Consider the following 21,756-nt stretch of genomic DNA (forward strand, 5'->3'; position numbering starts at 1 on the left):
GGCCCACTTTTCCAGTATTCTACTACTCTCTTTTGATACTCGAAGTCTGCGTTATCTTATTCGTCTCCTGAAACAAAGACCTCTCCTTCTTGAATAAATTTCATATTACTATATGAAATTTATGCTGTAGTCGGCCAATGTATCTAAAGACTCTGCTTCTAGCTATCTTAGCTTTTGAAATTCTAATCCATTATCTTCTACCAGTCAAAAATGATTCATCTTCGATGCTTCTTATTACGATTCGTTCCGGTATTTCGTACAATGCAACTTATTTATAATTCACTGGAGCGGACGTTAAATTCGAAGAGTGTATTGTAGTCGGTAGCAAATTAATTACGTTTTCAAAACTTATAAACATCATCTTGTAAAAATTGGTGTACTGCTCGAAAATACTCGGCTTCTTCTTTGGAGACTAAAGTAATCGCCACGCGAACTGAAGCATCAAGACTATTTCTTCCTTAACAAAAATTTCAGATTGTAGTTCTACAATTTCGAAATATTGTCCAATCATAATTATTCGAAATTAAAAGTAAAAATCAAAATTTCGCTAAAGAAACACACATTATTATGTACGTCGACATTAATTTTCTGAGTTTTATCAAATTTATTTTTACCGTTTTAATACGGATATACTGTGTACATTGAAATTCTTGTGCTTTATTTATTTTGTTCATTCGTTGTAACAAATTTCATAATTTTACAATTTCAATATTAATTATTGGATAAAGAAGGTTTACCTCTCACGCACGATACGAAATTACGCAACAAACGATTCTCCATTTGAAACCTAGATGTTATTAGAGCGTCAAAGTTGGACACAGGCGAAATAAGGGAGGCGGGGCATTTCGAGGGGTTTTTTCTTGGCCGTGCACAGTACTGTAGCACAAACGGCGGGGGGGGGGGGGGGGGGGGGGAGTTACAGGTTAACGAAAATACAGTGACAGTGAGTAATATTGGTGTAAACGTATTTCTTTTTATTCTAGTCCAGACTTCACTACGGATTGTTTGTTCTTTCGTTCGTTGAGCCATTATACAGGGTGTTCTAGAATTTAACGACCAACCGATGTCAGTGTGTTCTGAGAGTAAAAATGAGGAAAAAAGTCCTATAAACATAGTCGAATAAACGCTTCGTTAAAACGTTATAACAAAAATATGAAATTACTTATATTTGTGCAATGTGTTTATACGCATTGTGTTTACCCGATATTCAAAATCGGTGAAGGTCATCCATGTCGCTTCTATTAATATTGGTAACTATCAATTAGTTGTATGACCTAACTCCATTTTTCAACGATGTCAGCCTTGTATCGACAAGAATGGTTATCATTTTAAAATAGAAGTACTTACCGTAGTAACGGTAAGAAATGAATAAAAGTTACATCTATCATCTTCAACGTCAAGTAGAAGTAGAAATCATAAACCATGTGCATATAGTAAACGTGCAAAAACGTGCATAAACAGCTAAGAATTTAAGGCCAGAACTCTACGAGCGTTATGTATACCGCATGTCATAATCCCATTTTCTCCACCGAAATGGAAACTACATACAGGATATTTCAGTTTCTTCCCGTAAACTTTTGCCAACACGTTCTACGAGCAAAATTAAGAAAAAATGTCCTTTAATGATATAAATTATTTATTCAGGCTCTTAAATGATTTATTAGGAAGTTATAACAATATTGTGAAACGATAACGACCTGATGTTTTATCGATAAAACATACATAATGTCGATTCAACAAATTTGCTTAATAGTCGTAACGTTCCAATTATTTAGCCTCTAAATGTTTGTACTCGAAGATAATTAAAATTTTCTAAATATTCACGTGGCATATCGATTCATTATATAGTATTATTTATGTATTATTAGTAATCATTAATAACAAAGTAAATTACAATTTATAATATAACCAATAACAGAAATGTAGTAATACTGAAAGTATAATACACGTGATGATATAAAGTAAAATATGAAAATTTATATTATATAACCAAATAAAAACATTATAATTTCGCGAGCTTCTAATTTCAAATGCAATAGGAATTGTTCGTATTCGAAAATCCCTTTGGGGGTTTTACAAATTCAAAGCGACCGGTGTCGTTTAAGACGCCCAAAACTTGATACTAACGAACGGAAAACTGAAGCGGCCTATGGGAAAGCGACTTAAACCATTATAATCTCGCGAGCTTCTACTTTCAAATGCTATAGGAATTGTCCAGATTGCTAAATCCGTTTGCGCGTTTCGCGAATTTGAAGCGACCGGTGTCGCATATGACGCCCACACTTGTACTAACTTATACTGATAGCTTGTTGACAATCCGAAGGTGCCAACACCCCCCTTCCCTCCAATCGCTCAACCAGCATGACCGATTTACCTACCGACGGATACCTGACCCACGGAGGTGTCAAAACGCTCCCAGCGGAGCTCACTTACCTACCGACGGATGCCTGGCACATAATCAACAGGCAATAGTTTACCTACAGACGGCTGTCTGGTACACCGGAGGTGTAAAAATTCTTCCCGGGGTCGATTTACCGACTGCTGCCTGGCACCTCGGAGCTCCCAAAACACTCTTAAAAGGCCTGACTCTCCTCCCGAGGGCTGCTAGGCTACGTCAGTTGTTCGCTTAGAGCATCAAGTTTGGGAAACATTTGTCCTTACTCCACAATAAGTTCGTTTCAAAATTGTATAAGTCGCGAATGCGTTGACGAATCCGAACAATTCCTTTTGCGTTTGAAAGTAGAAGCTCGTGCAATTACAACGGTATAAGATTTCTTCTCCTAGGCCATGTCAGATATTTGTTTAGAACATCAAGTATGGGAAAAGTTTGTTTCCTCCTCAACGATACGTTCACTTCAAATTCGTATATCTCTCGACCGGTTTTTCGCTATTATCTCGAGGACGAGCACGATGACCACATACTTTGGTCACATAGCAGCGTTTTGCAACCAGCGACTTCTCGCATATCATGTTTTCCTGAAGTTCAAGTGGAATTCGGTGACTTACAGTAGTAAGTCACGTATTTAGTTCGTAACAGTTGACAGGATAAGACGCGTCGAGAGATGCGCGAGTACGGAAGTAAGTGGGCATTAGCTTTCGTAGATTGAATCGTGTCTAATCATTCCTGATACTTTCGTTACATCCTATCGCTGTTTTATCTAATATTCATACACTTTTAATTATAAATTTAATCTATGCAAGTGAAACAATTGATTCGTTTTTGTGCATTTTCTCTTCATTATAGTGTGCGTATCTATATATATATATATATATATATCTATATATATATATATATATATATATATATATATATATATATAGAGAGAGAGAGAGAGAGAGAGAGATATCAATTATGTCATATATCAATTCGTATCTATCAATTAAATTGTAATATTCGGCAAGATATTTCTCTCTTAATTATTGTTTAATTATAATACGATAGTGTTTATTTCGAAGAAATAAACTCTTGGATTTTAAATTTACAAATTTCTAACCTGAGATATTCTCGATCCCCACGATTAAAGGCTCAACGATACCGCGAATTCCTGGTTCCTCGAAACATTAATTTTGACGGAAACACAGACCGTGCCGACTCGAGGTCGCACAACAATTCATTGACTTACAGAGGTAGGTCGTCATTCAATCCGTGACAGGCGACAGCTAATGACGTATCGGGAGACCTGCGAGTATCGATGTAATTGAACACTTCTCGCTAACCGTGTCTAATTATTCCTAATTCTTTCGTTGCCAACTATCGGTGTTTCGTCTAATATTCGTACACTTTTAATTATAAATTCAATCAATACGAGTGAAACAATTAAATAGTTTTTGTACTTTTTCTATTGAATATAAACTGCGGATCTGTATAAATCAAACCGCATCTACGAATTAAATTGTAATTTTCAGTAAAATATTTCGATTTCATTTATTGCTTAATTATAATACAACAATATTTATTTCGACAAATGTGTTTTAAATTTACAGTTTCTTTTGTTACCGATTACTAATTGTAGCGATGGTGTCGCACTACCGACGGACGCTGCGACACTTCAGGTTCAGTTAGAACGGAATTCACAGATTATTGGTAAAATCTTCCAAGTAGTAAGAATAACAGATTATATTTCTCTTTATTCATTGCATATTTATAACATGTATATGTATATTTGATTTTAATTGTCTGTCACTTAAGTGTCGTTTATCGCGAGCATATGTGATTTCGTATTCTATCAATGCAAAAATCAAGTAAGAGTAGATTAATTCGAATCAAATTTCGACAGTTGTATCTATTTGATAATTGAAATAACTCGTATAGTACTGGATTTCAGTCGTGGTTTAATATTTTTCGTTTGTACGTAATGTAATCGATGTTCCATAAAATTATCTGTACGAATCGCGTATTAATGTGTCTTTGGAACACGAGTAAGAACCGATCAACTTTGATCTTTGCAGCGAGTTTTCCAATATTTATGAAAATCGCGATATATATTTCTCGACGAGAATAAACATGTTCGCAACTCTAATAACGAAAACCCTCTATTGAATAATTGCAAATTAAACGAATTTGATGCGTTGAACGACCATTTCCTCCTTTCCTCCCATCTTTTCTTTCAGCAATTTGACGGCCGCGCGCAATGCGGCCAGTAGAATCAGTGTTTGTTTAAACACGTAGATTTGTAATGTTTTTCGGAGTAAAGTGATTCCGAGTAGAGTCTCGTTCAGAGTTTAGGTCCACACAATGTAGATTCAATGTTCCTCGCGTATCGTAAATTCTCTCCAGAGCATCGTGGCACTCTTTGCTCTTTGAATCTCGCCATCTTTTTATAATGTAGAAGCTTGCAGGTGCGTTTTATGGCGGGTCCGTGCTTCGGGTTTGTTAGAGAAATTATCTGCACGGCTAAGGCAAGGGCCTGTCATCGAAGGTCAAGTTTTTTGTTGTTCAACCCGAAGCACAGAATAAGTAGTGGTTATTTCTCGTCATAAAACACTGCAAGCAGTTGGACAGAGACCCCCTGCACAGCCTGGTACGCGAGGCTCTAGCGCGGCCTTGTTACGGATCTTCCAGATGCTGGGAAATTCCGGCCCAGGTCGGCAGGGGTTTGGACACCCTGTCCACGTCGCGACGCCCCCATCTAAGCCCCATAGCGATGGGCATGTCTTCGATTCGGCGGGACTAGGACCCGCCGTAATTGGTCAGTCATTCGTTGCCACCCACCCTTAATTTGAGGGAGTAGGGCGAATCGAGGTGACGTTTGCACTGGCCCGTAAGGTTTAGATGAGTGTACGGCTAGAGTGTTTGGCCTGAACGCACGGATTGAAGTGTGTAGCTTCCTGCGTTAGTTCTCATCACGAACTTGAACTCCTTGAGGGAATTATCAACAATTCCTCGAGCATTCCAACGTAATCTTGGACCTTCGAGGAAATTCGGCAGCCGGCTTGTACATCCAGTGAGGAGCCGTGTGTGAGGACAATGCTCAACACCCCTCTGGACGTGATAGCAGCAAGCGGCGGAGACCTCGAAGGCGGCATCGAGCAATCTACATTGGTCCAGCCCATCGGACAACGATTAACCACAATTAGTCCTTCCAATGGGAAGGTGGTCCTTCGAGCAGCTTATAGTCGGCACCCATCGTGCAAACACATTCAATGCTCGAAAGATCTTCAAGATCTACCACGAGCAGTTAACACATAATATCTAAAATTAATCGTCACCGGTATTAGAGTCAGTGCATCAGACTCAGGAGGGGTCTCGGGCGGTCCTTCACGAGCAACCAACGTAAGTATCTATCACCACTGTTCTCAAATGCATGCATATTAACCCTTTTAGTTTAATATAATATATGTGTTTTCTGATTTCTTTAGTTCCAGGGTCCAAAAGTGATGACATCTGGCTGGGACATCGGGCGGGGCTCCATCAGCGAACAACGTAAGTACCTATCTGTTAGTACTAAAAATGAAACCATTTTGAAACTTTAGAAACACATCGTCACGTTTTTTTTTTTTTTTTGTTACAGACTTTATACCTTGGGTCTTCTACGATGTCATTTGGCTCTTTCCGAGGTGTTCACGGTTTGAATTAGCGTTGCGAATGAAAAAGAATCGCGATTGCAATTAGATACATGGACGAGAAATCGTCACGATTTGAATTAGGGTTGCGAACAAGTGATGATCCCGATTTGAGTTAGCGTTGCGAATGAGAAACGATCGCGTTTGAATCAGTGTTGCGAACAAATACCAATAACGATTGCAATTAGCTTTACGGACGATAAATCGTCACGATTTAAATTAGTGTTGCAAACGAATATCGAGCGCGCTTGCTTTCGATTTAGCAAAATCTGAATGCAGATTGCATTTATTTCTAGAATAGCTTTACGTATGATAAGTACTTATCGATCGCGATTGCGTTTAGTGTTGCGAACGACGAATGTTGAACGCGGTTACATTTGTATTTTCAATTAGCGTTGTGATATCGATTAATCGCGTTGCTTCAAATTAACGACGCGACGCGAACGGTTCGCGGCTACTTTTATTAATGTTGCGACTAACGTAACGGTCAAAAATTACCACTGGAATCACTGTTGGAATCACGAAATAGCTGAATCAGCTGTCCAACATGTGATTCCCTCAGTCTGAAATGATTGCACTCGACTATTAAAGATAGCGTTGTGTATTATTTAACACACATAGGTGCACGGTATTCAATTAGCGTTGCAAACACCCTAAAGCGCCCTAACATGGTTGCTTCCGGGAATTTTTTCGTAACGTGTAACGTGTAACGTGTAACGTGTAACGTGTAACGTATAACGTATAACGTATAACGTATAACGTATAACGTATATCCTATAACGCGCAACGTATAGCGTACAACGCATAACGTAAAGTATAACGTGTAAGGTATAACGTATAACGTATAACGTATAACGTATAACGTATAACGTACAACGTACAACGTATAACGTATAACGTATAACGTATAACGTACAACGTATAACGTACAACGTACAACGTACAACGTACAACGTACAACGTACAACGTACAACGTATAACGTATAACGTATAACGTATAACGTATAACGTATAACGTATAACGTATAACGTATAACGTATAACGTATAACGTATAACGTATAACGTACAACGTACAACGTGGATACCTTTTACAATTTTAATTCAAAACATATTATTTATTTCAGAGATTTCAGTCTCCTTAATTCAAATATACGTATTTATTATTTTATTAACCCTATATTTTAATGAATCAAATTATGAAAATATTTACGCATCCTTACCACATAGTTACCCCAAGACCATGACCTTTAATTACTTCTATAAATATTATAAATTTATTTATAAGATTAATTTTATTCACAAATTCAAAACTTTTTACCCTATTAGTAACAAATCCATTTATATAAATTATTTGCTTCTCATTATGATGACGTGATACCATTCGAGAAAGAACATTTCAAGGATTTCACTCTCAACCAATTCATTCTATATTAAAAATAAGTATGTTATTATTTATTATTTCTGAACTAGTTTTCTTTATTTCTTTTTTCTTGACATATATTCAAAACTCAATTTCCCCAAGAATTGAACTAGATATAAATTGACCCCCTATATCAATTAAAACACTAAATCCATTTGATATCCCATTATTAAATTCTATCATTTTAATTTCCTCCGGATTTACATTAACCTTAAGGCATAATTTTCTTTTGTTAGAAAATAAAATTTATAGAAAAATTTATCTTTTATACACATGATTATTAAGTATAATTTTTATAAGTCTTCAATTTAATGAATATAAACAATCTTCTTTTTCTATAAATGACGGGATTTTTGGATCAATTTTTTACATACCAACAGGATTCCATGGATTACATGTTTTAATTGGGGGCTTTATATTATTAATTATTATAATTCGAATAAATAATAATCACTTTTCTTCAATTCGTCATTTTAATTTTACAGCTGCTATCTGATTCTGACATTTTGTAGATGTTGTATGATTATTTCTATATATAATAATTTACTGATGAATATATTAATATAAAATAAATATAATAAATAATTATATTTAACTTATAATTAAATTTTTATTGTTTAAATATATTTAAAATTATTCATATTTTCATTAAAATAATAATTATTCTAATTATTCCCATAATTATTTTTATTGCCACTTATTTTCATTAACCAATTTTAAAAATCGAGAAAAAATTTCTCCTTTCGAATGTGGATTTGACCCACTATCAGAAAATCGCCTACCATTTTCCATTAATTTTTATTTAATTGCTTCAATCTTTTTAATTTTCGATATCGAAATTATATTAATTGTTCCTCTAATCACTACTTTTAATAAATATTATGAAATAACCACTTTTTATTCTTTTATTTCTATCATCTGAATTCTACTATTGACCCTCTGACTAGAATGATACATAAAATTTCTAAAATGACACTTTAATTGAAACCAAAATAGAGGTAAATTATTGTTAATAATTTCATTGAATTAAATCTCTAATTAATTGCATATTGTACTATATATTGTAGTATAATACAATATAATTAATTTCGAATTAATAGCTTGATTTAATAAATCATATATATATATATATATATATATATATATATATATATATATATATATATATATATATATATATATATAGTATAATAAAATATAATTAATTTCCAATTAATAGCTTGATTTAATAAATATATATATATATTCTATACACCAATTTGGAGAGATATTTATTAATATATATAGTATAATAAAATCATTGACTTATCTTTATACTGAATATATAATATTTTTAAAAACCATATAAACTTCGGTATTAGTTAAATTATAAAACTTAATTTGCTATTAAAAATCAATAATAAAATTATACCTATATTTTCATAATTTAGAAATAAAATGATTTTAATCATTTTAAAAGAATTAGAAATTCTTTTTATTTTATTTCTGTCTAAAAATACAAAATATGCATTATCCTAATATTTTCAATATTATACTGTTTAAGCTATTTAAACAATACAAATTTAATAAAAACATCCCTATCAAAAATAAAATATACCACTCTATTATATTAATAATATTAAATTTTACCCCTTCAATTAATTTTCTTAATCTTATTAATCAATAAATATTTAAACCATAAATTATTAAAAATTCCTTTTAATAAATAACCAACTAGATATAATTTTAACACTATATACTTATCAATCCCCCCCACAGCAGTAACATACATTCACATAAATATATTTATAAATATTCATCCATAAAAAAATATAAATAGTAATATTATAACTATAGACCTTACCATATAACTATTTTTCCCCAAATTTACAAAAGGTCTAAAATTTAATTCTTTATTAAATAAAACCCAACTAATCAAACGAATTGTATAAGAAATAGTCAAAAAGGTAGAGATATATTTAAATTAAATAGAGATTATAATTAAATTACATTTTTCCATACAAAAGTATTCTAAAAATATATCTTTAGAATAAAATCCAGACGAAAAAGGAAACCCTACCAAATTCAATAAACACAAAATCATAATTATCCTCTTTATAGGAAAAATTTTAACTAAACCGCCATATTTCCGCATATCTTGATTTCCTATTATTCTATGGATAAAATTCCCTGCACATATAAATACATTAGATTTAAATAAAGCATGCACAATTAAATGAAAACAAGCCAAATCTCGGTACCCTAATCTCAAAATTATTAGAATAAACCCTAATTGACTCAAAGTAGAAAAAGCAATAATTTTTTTTAAATCATACTCAAAATTTGCTATTAAACCCGCCATTAATACGGTTAAACTAGAAATTAATGTTAATAAAAAATTTATATTATACATTATAATTATATTTCTATATCGTATTAATAAATAAACTCCTGCAGTAACTAAAGTTGAAGAATGAACTAAAGAAGAAACAGGGGTAGGAGCAGTTATCGCAGCAAGTAATCAAGAAGAAAACGGTATTTGAGCTCTTTAGATATTCCACAAATTAATAATATCAAAATCATACAGCCTCCTATTCTATCAATCAATATATATCCCCAAGAAACCCTAACTGAAGCCAAAACAATTAAAATTAATAAACACACATCACCTACTCGATTACATAAAACCAATAAGTTACCAAACAAAATGAAATTAATCCTAAACCATCCCATCCAACTAAAATACTTAAAATTCTAGGCCTTATAATTATAATACATATAGATATAATAAATAATAATAACATATATTTATACCGATCAATATATATATATCACCCTCTATATATCCAACCCTATAAATTACAATCATCGATGAAATTAATAAAACTACTCCTAAATATTTTAAACTCATAAAATCTAAATAAATTAAAAAATTTAATTTTATCCTATTTAAATTTATTAAAATCACTCCATAATGAAATCAATTTTTGTCACATAAAAATATAAACTTAAAAATATAAAACTCACCCTATTAATAAATATTAAAATAAGACTATATAAAAAAAATTCATAATTTAAAACAAAATTTATACCTTTGATTCCACAAATCAATAATTTTAATAAACTATTTAAACTTAATTATAACAAAATACTATACTTAAAAATATAAAATTTAAAGGGATTCAATGTATTAAAACTATTATATAATTAAATACTGAATAGTCATTTATATACTTGTAAAAATATAATAATTACCTTTCCCATGAAAAATATAAATAAACATATATATATTGAATATAAAAAATTTAAAAAACACATAAATAAAAATAAAATTACTAACATTTTCAACAAAATAATTAAATTAATTAATAAAAATATCTCCCCAATTAAATTTAAAGAAATAGGAACTGATCCGTTTCTCCCTTTCTCGGTTTCTCCGTTTCACCGTTTCTCCGTTCCTCCGTTTCTCAGTTTTTCCGTTTCTCCGTTTCTCCGTTTCTCCGTTTCTCAGTTTTTCCGTGTCTCCGTTTCTCCGTTTCTCCGTTTCTCGGTTTCTCGGTTTCTCCGATTCTCGGTTTCTCCGTTTCTCCGTTTCTCGGTTTCTCCGTTTCTCCGTTTCTCGGTTTCTCCGTTTCTCCGTTTCTCCGTTTCTCCGTTTCTCCGTTTCTCCGTTTCTCCGTTTCTCCGTTTCTCCGTTTCTCCGTTTCTCCGTTTCTCCGTTTCTCCGTTTCTCCGTTTCTCCGTTTCTCCGTTTCTCCGTTTCTCCGTTTCTCCGTTTCTCCGTTTCTCCGTTTCTCCGTTTCTCCGTTTCTCCGTTTCTCCGTTTCTCCGTTTCTCCGTTTCTCCGTTTCTCCGTTTCTCCGTTTCTCCGTTTCTCCGTTTCTCCGTTTCTCCGTTTCTCCGTTTCTCCGTTTCTCCGTTTCTCCGTTTCTCCGTTTCTCCGTTTCTCCGTTTCTCCGTTTCTCCGTTTCTCCGTTTCTCCGTTTCTCCGTTTCTCCGTTTCTCCGTTTCTCCGTTTCTCCGTTTCTCCGTTTCTCCGTTTCTCCGTTTCTCCGTTTCTCGGTTTCTCCATTTATTTCTCCGTTTCTCGATTTCTTTCTTCGTTTCTCCGTCTATTTCTTCGCCTCTCCATTTATTTCTCCGTATCTCCGTTTCTTTGTTCGTTTCTCCATTTATTTCTCCTTGTCTTCGTTTCTTTGTTCGTTTCTCCGTTTCTTTGTTCGTTTCTCCGTTTCTTTCTCCGTTTGTCGGTTTATTTCTTCGTTTCTCCATTTATTTCTCCGATTCTCCGTTCCTTTCATCGTTTCTCCGTTTCTTTCTTCGTTTCTCCATTTATTTCTCCGTTTATCGGTTTATTTCTTCGTTTCTCCATTTATTTCTCCGAATCTCCGTTTCTTTCTTCGTTTCTTCGTTTCTTTCTTCGTTTTTCCGTTTCTTTCATCGTTTCTCCGTTTCTTTCTTCGTTTCTCCGTTTCTTTCTTCGTTTCTTCGTTACTTTCTTCGTTTCTCCGTTTCTTCCTTCGTTTCTCCATTTATATCTTCGTTTCTCCATTTATTTCTCCGTTTCTTTCTTCGTTTCTCCGTTTCATTCTTCGTTTCTCCGTTTCTTTCTTCGTATCTCCGTTTGTTTCTTCGTTTCTCCGTTTCTTTCTTTGTTTCTCCGTTTCTTTCTTCATTTCTCCGTTTATTTCTTCGTTTCTCCGTTCCATTCTTCGTTTCTGCGTTTCTTTGTTCGTTTCTCTGTTTCTTTCTTCGTTTCTCCGTTTCTTTCTCCGTTTCTCGGTTTATTTCTTCGTTTTTTCGTTTCTTTCTACGTTTCTTCGTTTCTTTCTTCATTTCTCCGTTTCTTTCTTCGTTTGTCCGTTTCTTCCTTCGTTTCATCGTTTATCCGTTTCTCCGTTTCGCCGTTTCGATTTAATGATTATAATATTTATAATTTCTATTATATATCATTTGATCTATACTTAAATTAGACACTAATACTGTAAATATTATACATATTTAATATATTTTTTAATCTCTTTAGCCTCCAGAAGAATTTTATTTATACTATTTACTATATATAATAATTTACACAGAATCGGAAATAAATCTAATTATTTATTTATAATAATTATTTTTTTTTCACTTACCATAAAAATTGGGATGTACTCTTTAAATGTTCGATTCATTTCTTTAATTTATTCATTAAATTGAATTAATCTATTCTTTATAATAACTTTAATAAAATTAATCCCTATAATTATTATAGAACTCATATTAAAATTTAATAATGAAATTTATTTTATTTGCCTAATTAACTTAATTATTGCCCCTATCATTTGCTAAAACAAAAAAATCAATCATAATAATTATAGGATATTGATCTGTTATACAAACATCTATTATTGTTATTTTGTTAATAATTAAAAAAAATACATTTTTGACATATCTCATTTTATATTCAATAATTTCTTTAATTTTAATTTTTATATTTAAAATAATAAAGATTAACTCTTCTTCCGTATTTAATATATTAACCTCTAATAAAAGAAAAATTATTTTATACTCAATAATTATTATGTACACAAATTTCCCATCTATAGCACTCTTTATACTAAAATAAATCGTCCTAGAAACATTAATAAATTCAAGAATAAAATTGACCGTGGAAGGTTTAATTTTACATTTATTCGAAAGATGAAACATACAAAAGTTTGTTCGAAAGTATTTATTTATTTTATCGCACGGTAGGGAATATCATACAAATGGAAATACTTATCTCTAATATCGGTAAATTGTACTTGTCGCGCCATCTATTTGTGGAAATTAGAACAATTCCTCGACAAACTTGAGCGTTTCTCCGCCAGGTGTTTTCACCCCTTAAGTGTAGTTTAACCCTTTCTCCAATAGATGGCAACCCATGTAATTACCACGTTACAGGGATTTGTAATTGCGGGTTCAGAATATATTTGCATACATACAAACTATAATTCCGATATGTAGAGAAATATTCATTTATTTTATCGCACGGTTACTTCGATTGTATTTGTTCGATCTAACCAAATACTTCAAGAAATTGATGGCTTTATAGCCATTATTTATACCGGAACATTGTGAAAAATTGTTTAATCTACGGTCCAACGACGGTTGTTAATAATTATGATAAATAAACGTCAAGATATTGCGAAATCTGCGAAGGCGAACGGTTTCGGTGAATGTTTGTTCATTTTCGCCATTGTTACTAACATTTATGTATGTTCCCAATATTAATCGAACAATGTGCATCCTATTTATGCATTGAAAATGATTAAGTACCTCATAGAAATTAATTTGGTTCGAGATTCAAAGTAAAACGTGTTTCGTAAAATTTTATAGCAGGGAAAGTAACAATTGTTTATTAAATACATTAATTTAACATTTGCTTAATTCTTATAATTTACACAATACGCGTAGTAGTTGCATTTTTTATTTAAAAGCGCTGAAATTCAATTAATCGCTTTTCTAGATACAACAATCATAGCGATGAACGCTTGTGAATCGATCATCGATACGTGTAGCCTTGAGAATGTCAGTTTGATCTCAACGAAAAATTCCATCGCGAGCAATGAATATTTCGATGAAACGATATTTTAAGGCTTTATTTATACCAGGGCATTGTTAATAATTATTTAAACTATGGTACTACGACAATTGTTAATAATTATGATAAATAAACGTCAAGATATTGCAAAATCTGCGAAGGCGAATAGTTTCGGTGAATGTTTATTCATTTCCGCGAGTTTTACTAACATTCATGCATGTTCCCAATATTAATCGAACAATGTTCATCTTATTGATGCATTACAAATGATTAAGAACTTATAGAAATTAATTTTGATCGAGCTTCGAAGTAAAGAGATGATTCTTAAAGTTTTAAAATAAAAAGTGAAGTAATTTATTACTATAATTTGATTTAAAAAATCAATTCTTTTGTCAGACATCTAATGATTTGATATAATTAAATATTATATGAGTAGGTTAAAATTTAATTTTGGTTGTTAATTCAATTAATAAAGTTTGAATAATTAGTTCTTTCCACAACAATTGGCATAAATCTGTGATTAGCTCCGCAGATTTCAGAACATTGTCCGAAAAATACTCCAGGTCGATTAGTAATTAAATTTATTTGGTTAATTCGCCCTGGTATTGAGTCTATTTTTAAGCCTAAAGACGGAACAGTTCAAGAGTGAATTACGTCGTTTGATGTTGTTAATATTCGAATTAGTGTATTAGATGGAATAATTATTCGATTATCTACGTCTAGGTGACGAAAAATGTAAATATTATTTAAATCTTTATCTATATAGGAGTCAAAATTTAAATTATTAAATTCTGGGTATTCATAGGATCAATATCATTGGTGCCCAATTGATTTGATTGTTAAGTATACTGGTATTCATAGTTCATCAATAAAATATAGGGTTTTTAAAGAAGGAAGTGCAATTACTCCTAAAATTATTATTGGGAGTAAAGTTCATACAATTTCAATATGATGATTTTTAAGTAAAAATCGATTGATAAATTTATTAGTAAAAATATCTAACATAATTATTAGAGTTAATGAAGAGATTATAATTATTATAATTATTGTGAAGTTGTATATTTACCCCAATAAATATTATATAAGATTGAGTTTTAAGATAAAATTGATTTAGGGTAAATCCTGTGAATAAAGGGAATCAATGAATTAATGAAGCAATAATAGAAAATACTGCTCCTATTGACAGTACATAGTGGAAATGAGAGACAACATAGTATGTACCATGTAGTATAATATCAATAGATGAGTTTGATAATATAATTCCTGTTAATCCTCCTATAGTAAATAAAAAAATAAAGCCAAATTATCAAATAATAGAAGGATTAATAATAAGTTTTGACCCGTAGTACGTAGCTAGTCATCTAAATACTTTGATTCCTGTGGGAATTGAAATGATTATAGTTGCCGAAGTGTAATAAGCTCGTGTGTCTACATTTAAGCCTACTGTGAATATGTGATGTGCTCACAAAATAAATCCTAGAAATCCAATTCCGAGTATTGCATAAACTATCCCTAGGTTCCCAAAAGTTTCCTTTTTCCCTCTTTCATTGAAAATGATGTGGGAGATTAATCCAAACCCGGGTAAAATTAAAATATAGACTTCAGGATGCTCAAAAAATCAAAATAAATGTTGAAATAAAATTGGGTCCCCTCCCCCAGTAGGATCAAAGAAGGAAGATTTATTGTTTTTCAATCTCTTTCTCTTAGGTAGGTACATCAAAGAAAAAAGAACAAAGAACAAAGAACAAAGAATAAAGAATAAAGAAGACTCTCATCCCAGCCACCGAGGGATTTTTAATTTAGTTGTAAGCTGAGACTAAGTTAGTTTTAAGACCACCATGTACGGATATCTGTACTCTGCCAAGCAATTATCCAATCTTTAGCTTATTTTTGCTCGCTTCTTCGTTTCACAATCCGGTCAGCTCTGCTTGTTGCATAAGCAAGTGACCGGCCGTGTAAGTGGTCCGAACGGTCAGTCGCCGTCTCTTCCAGTGTGTCCGCTTCCAGAGAGAACATGCTGCGAACACAGGGGCAGGTATTTATGCCTGTCCCTGCGGAAGCCCATGATCCAGAATAAAAACCTCTCTTCGTCAATCTTCGTAAGTCAGGTCACACGCTCTGCGTGTGCTCCTGGCGCAAAGTTGGGAGAAACGGGGCACTCCTCTAGAGGAGTGGAGGGCGTCGCGCATTTCCTCTTCAATCGGGCCCGCTGAGGGGAAACGGAACTGACGTCATTTGACGTCATTTCCAAAAATCACCGGAATAAGAATATCTTCACGAGTATCATGTCCTCCCGTTACCAAAGCCAAAAATTGACGAAAAATTTTAGCAGAAGTTTAGAAATTCGTTCCAAAATCCCGCAAAATCTGAATTCGCGGAAATTCTTGGAATTTTACGACATTTCCAAAAAACCCCGAATAAGAATACCTTCTCGGATATCATGTTCTCCTGTTAGCAAAGCCCAAAATCGACGACAGATCTAGCAAAATTTCGGAAATTCATTTGAAAATCCCGCAGAATCTCAATTTGCAGATATTCCTAGAATTTGACGTCATTTCTAGGAATCCGCGAAATCGTGGCACTTCCTCGCATATCATATACTCCTGACAACAAGAGTCCCAACATTGAACATTTTCTACAATTTATGTCTGAATTTCATCCTTTGGTATGAGGAGAACACTGTCGCCAAGGAAGTATGCATTTCGATTTCTCAAGTACTAATCAAATGTTACATTGATATATCTAATAGACAATTATTACTTTCCATATTTTAAAACTTTAAGAAACACCTCTTTACTTCGGAGCTCGATGAAAATTAATTTCTATAAGTTTCTTAATCATTTGTGATGCATAAATAATATGCACATTGTTCAATTAATATTGGGAGCACATATAAATGTTACTAACAATCGCGGAAATGGACAAACATTCACCAAAACCGTTCGCCTTCGCAAATTTAGCAATATCTTGACGTTTATTTATCATAATTATTAACAAGCGTCGTGGGACCGTAGATTAAACAATTATTAACATTGTTTTAGCATAAATAATGGCTTGAAAGTCATCACTTTCTGGAAATATTTGTTAGATCGAACAAAGACAATCGAAGTAACCGTGCTATAAAATAAATGAATATTTCTCTACATATCGAAATTATAGTTTGTATATATGCAAATATATATTCTGAACGCTCAGTGACACACATATGTCACACGGCAATGAAGTGTGTTGCCATCTACTAGAGAATAGGTAAACTACACTTAAGGTGTGAAAACACCTGGCGGAGAAACGCTCAAGTTTGTCGAGGAATTGTTCTAATTTCCACAAATAGATGGCGCGACAAGTACAATTTACCGACATTAGAGATAAGTAATCCCATTTGTATAATATTCCCTACCGTGCGATAAAATAAATAAATATTTCTCTACATATCGAAATTATTGTTTGTGATGCATGCAAATATGATCTGAAATTCCAAACATTTGCAACGTGGTAATTATATGGGTTGCCGTCTCTTGGAGAACATATTTGTTAACTTTCGCGATTGTTACTAACATTTATGCATGTTCCCAATATTAATCGAACAATATGTATCTTATTTATGCATGGTAAATGATTATACTTATAGAAATTGATTTTGATCGAGATTCAAAGTAAAAACTTGTTTCATAAAGTTTGAAAGCAAGGAAAGTAATAATTGTCTATTTACTGTAATAGTTTAGCATTTATTTAATTCTCATAATTTACACAATACGCGTAGAATTTGTATTTCTTACTCAAACGTGCTGAATTTCGATTAATCGCTTTTCTATGTAGAAAAATCATCGTGATAAACACTTGTGAGTCGATAATCGATATGTGTAGCCATGATTTCGAGGTATCAAAGATTTTTTTAAATGTATAAAGGAAGGCTAGAATGCAGAGAAATTTCATTACGCTGATTTCGTTTAACTTTACATTTATTCGGAAGATGATACATACGAAACTTTGTACAAAAATATTTATTTATTTTATTGCACGGTAGGGAATACCATACAAATGGAATTACTTATCTGTAATGTCGGTAAATTATGCATGTGGCGCTATCTATTAGTGGAAATAACAACAATTCCTCAACAAACTTGAGCGTTTCTCCGCCAGGTATTTTCACACCTTAAGTGTAGTTTACCTATTCTCTAGTAGATGGCAACCCACTTCATTGCCGTGTGACAAATGTGTGTCACTGAGCGTTCGGAATACACATGCATATGTACAAACTATTTTTTCGATATGTAGAGAAATATTCATTTATTTTATCGCACGGTTACTTCGATTGTCTTTGTTCGATCTAACAAATATTTCCAGAAAGTAATGACTTTCAAGCCATTATTTATACTAGAACATAGTTAATAATTGTCTAAAGTATGGTCCTACGACGGTTGTTAATAAATATGATAAATAAACATCGAGATATTGCAAAATCTGCGAAGACGAACGGTTTCGGTGAATGCTTGTTCATTTCCGCGATTGTTACTAACATTTATGCATGTTCTCAATATTAATTGAACAATGTGCATCTTATTTATGCATTAAAAATGATTAAGTAACTTACAGAAATTGTTTTTGATCGAGATTTATAGTAAAACGTGTTTCGAAAAGTTTTAAAGCATGGAAAGTAACAATTGTTTATTAGATACATTAATTTAACATTTGTTTAATTTTTATAATTTACACAATACGCGTAGAAGTTTCATTTTTTACTCCAACTTTATTTCTCCATTTTTTATGAAAATTAACATTTGTAAACTAATTAATGGTTTGCACTGTAAAAGTTGGGAATATGAATGTTACAAAATGCATTTTCTTTTGCATTGTAAATGAATAATTTGGTTATAAAGATTAATTTAGGTTGCAAATCGAGAAATATATGAATATCAATATTTTGCTTTCATTTTCGAAATCAATTAATTTCTGAAAACTAACTAATGATTTATGATAGCTAAATAAGATGCATATTGTTCGATCAATATTGGGAACATGCATAAATGTTAATAACAATCGCGGAAATGAACAAACATTAACCGAAACCGTCCGCCTTCGAAGATTTCGCAATATCTCGATGTTTATTTATCATATTTATTATCAACCGTCGTAGGACTGTAGATTAAACAATTATTAACAATGTCCTAGTATAAATAATGGCTTAAAATATCATTTCGTTGAAATATTCTTTGTTCGCGAAGGAATTTTTCGCTGAGATCCAACTGACATTTTCAAGGCTACAGGTATCGATTATCGATTCACAAGTCTTCATCGCGATGATTTTTCTATCTAGAAAAGCGATTAATTGAATTTCGGCACTTTTATGTAAAAAACACAACTTCTACGCGTATTGTGTAAATTATAAGAATTAAACAAATGTTAACTTAATGCATTTAATGAACAATTGTTACTTTCCATGCTTAAAAACTTTACGAAACACGTTTTAACATCGAGTCTCGATCAAAATCAATTTCTATAAGTTTCTTAATTAATTGCAATACATAAATAAGATGCACATTGTTCGATCAATATTGGGAACATGTATAAATGATAGTAACAATCGCGGAAATGAACAAACATTCACCGAAACCGTTCGCCTTCGAAAATTTCGATTAGATCGAACAAAGACAATGGAAGAACCGGTAAGTGACCTTACGGAGGGTGTATAAGGAGCCCCCGGTTGTTTAAAATTTCATTCTTCCTGGAGCCTCGGAGGTGGATGGATCTCTTCTTTTTAGGTTTATGGAAGGGGGACCCCCACCTTGGTAACCGGTACTGGCGACCATTCTCTCAATCCTTTCTTTGGTTTTTAATTGTTTCTTTCTGTAATTTATTCTATTTGTTCTCTGATTTTACTTTGTACTTGTTTTTCCATGTTTATTTTTTTGTCATTCTTGCCTTTATTTCCTTTGTTACTGAATGACTGTATTTAATCACTAACCAACTTCATTTCTATTTTCTATCATTTTTTTATCATGCCTTGACTTTAGGTTTCTCTTAGGTAGGCACACCGGAGAACGAAGAACGAAGAACGAAGAACGAAGAACGAAGAACGAAGAACGAAGAACGAAGAACGAAGAACGAAGAACGAAGAACGAAGAACGAAGAACGAAGAACGAAGAACGAAGAACGAAGAACGAAGAACGAAGAACGAAGAACGAAGAACGAAGAACGAAGAACGAAGAACGAAGAACGAAGAACGAAGAACGAAGAACGAAGAACGAAGAACGAAGAACGAAGAACGAAGAACGAAGAACGAAGAACGAAGAACGAAGAACGAAGAACGAAGAACGAAGAACGAAGAACGAAGAACGAAGAACGAAGAACGAAGAACGAAGAACGAAGAACGAAGAACGAAGAACGAAGAACGAAGAACGAAGAACGAAGAACGAAGAACGAAGAACGAAGAACGAAGAACGAAGAACGAAGAACGAAGAGGACACTATCGTCGCAACCGCCGTGGGATCTTTAGTTAAGCTTGGAATAAGTTAATTTTAAGGCCACCGTGTACAAATATCTGTTATCTGTTAAGCAATTATCCAATCTTTAGCTTATTTTTGCTCGCTTCCTCGTTCCTCAGCCCGGTCATCACTGCTTGTTGCATAAGCAAGTGACCGGCCGTGTAGGTGGTCCGAACGGTCGATCGCCGTCTCTTCTGGTGCGTCCGCTTCCAGAGAGAACATGCTGCGAACACAGGGGCAGGTGTTCGCATCGGTCTCTGTGGAAGCCCTGTGCCATAAGACCCTCTCTTCGTCATCCTCCGTGAGTCAGGTCCACGCTTTGCGTGGTTCCTGACGCGGAGTTGGGAGAAACGGGGCACTCTATATGAGTGGACGGCGTCGTGCATTTCCTCTTTAATCGGGCCCACTGAGGGGAAACGGGACCGACCTAGTAGGACCAACTGCACGGATCGTGTCGCGTCTTTTCCAATTTTGCCTAATTTTTCCATAATGTAATTGCTTGGCAGAACTAAACGAGGAGATCGAAGGAACATTGATTCCTTCCATCTCTTTGGTTTAGTATCTTCGTTTGTATCGGGTGTCGAGGGAGATCGATGGAACTTTGATTCCATCTATCTCTCTCCGGGTCTCCGCTCGCAGCAACCTCTACGTGGTGAGACCTGGTAATCGGTATTACTCGCGACGAACAGTAATTATTCGTCGTGGGTAGTACCGAGCTAATCGGCTGCGAGTTTAGAATAGTAATTTTTACGGTACAGTAGAGTACTTTACGGTACAGTACTTTCAACAAGTTCAATTGATGTATTAAAATAAAATCAATTTCACTGACAGCAGAAACTTTATTTTTGTCCATTATTTGTTTCCATTTCTTTAACCCAATTCTATCAAACTGCTAAAACTACTTAAAACTATATGTCCTCAACTATTATGTTCTACTGATACAAAGAAAATCGGGATCCATGATTCAGAAATTCGTTCGAAAGTACAACAAAATTTCGGGTCGCGGAAATTCTTGGAATTTGACGTCAATTCTAAGAATCCGCGAAATCGTGCCACTTCCTCGCATATCGTACACTGACACCAAGAGTCCCAAAATCAAACATTTTCTAAAATTTATGCCTGAATTTCAACCTTTCGCATCAGGAAAATACCAAGAATTTCGATTCTTCAAGTATTAATCAAATGTTAAATTGATATATCCCATAGACAATTATTACTTTCCATGTTTTAAAACTTTAAGAAACATC

Source organism: Ptiloglossa arizonensis, chromosome 6 (assembly GCF_051014685.1).
Source record: "Ptiloglossa arizonensis isolate GNS036 chromosome 6, iyPtiAriz1_principal, whole genome shotgun sequence".
In the NCBI taxonomy this organism is placed as follows: domain Eukaryota; kingdom Metazoa; phylum Arthropoda; class Insecta; order Hymenoptera; family Colletidae; genus Ptiloglossa; species Ptiloglossa arizonensis.